The sequence below is a fragment of the Triticum dicoccoides genome, chromosome 2B (assembly GCF_002162155.2).
Source record: "Triticum dicoccoides isolate Atlit2015 ecotype Zavitan chromosome 2B, WEW_v2.0, whole genome shotgun sequence".
NCBI classification, from domain to species: Eukaryota; Viridiplantae; Streptophyta; class Magnoliopsida; order Poales; family Poaceae; genus Triticum; species Triticum dicoccoides.
In genome coordinates, this window is record NC_041383.1 from 28,901,197 (window position 1) to 28,902,278 (window position 1,082).

Here is a 1,082-nt window from a genome sequence, read left to right on the forward strand (position 1 = left end):
CATGGTTTGTCCATATTTACCTTTGCATGTGCAAGTAAGACGTGCATTGCACGTGAAAGCTTACTAGTATCCCCAAGGAAACGAGCGACTAGCTATTCCAAGACCACGCGAGCCCGTCCGCTGTTGCGAATTTTCGCTGGGTTAGAAATGTCCTTATTTTCTTCATGTGCTTTGTATATTCATATGCTTTTTATTTTCTTGACGTACTTTATATATTAATGTGCTCCCTGTCGTGCTTATCCACGAGGTGCGTGCGTGTCAAGCACATGGGCTAAGAGCATCTCTAGCAGACCTCGCATCCCGCCGACCCGCAAAACGCGTTTGCAGTTCACGGAAAAATTGTTTTGCATGCCGGCGCGAACGGCCGCAGAGGCAGACCCCGCAAAGCCGACCCGTAAAAGAGCATCTTCCCCGAATATCCTCTTTTAGGGGTCGGCTTTGCGCGGTCTGGTCATGCACCGCTCCCCCCGGCCCGCAAAACCTAAATTTCGTTCAAAAGAAGTAGGCATTGCTTCTCTTCTAGTTGCACATGCAGACGCATCATTGCCTTCGTTTCTACTAAGGAGCGCACGAACGTGTATTAAGTTTCTTTCTATCAATAAATCAATGTTCTCGCCTTCCCAAAACCAAAATGAGCATCCATCTTCCTACACGCATGATGATGTTCGAAATGAGCTAACGCAATTGAACCAAAGAATGAGCTATCGAAATCAGCCGAATGAAAACATCACGTGCCCCAACGTTTTCGCATTTGAAGAACACCCATCTGGGGTGCTTCGGCGTGCCCGAAGTTAGCCGTAGCACTGTCCGCGTGCAGTCGTCGCACTGTACGAGCGGCATCGGCGAGCCACAGAGCCTCTACGCGAGCGCCGAGCCCGGCGGACGGGCAGCCAAATCCATGCCCGCAAACCGTCAGCGGAGGCGAGAGGACGTTGCTGCACCTGCATGCGGCCATGCGACTATGTCGGGGATGCGCGAGATGCTCCCCGACCATTCCATTGCTTGGCACAGCAACTGGCGGCCGGAAAAGCCAAATCCGGACGCCCACAATGAAGGGTCGCAGATCCGCAACTTCCCGGCCC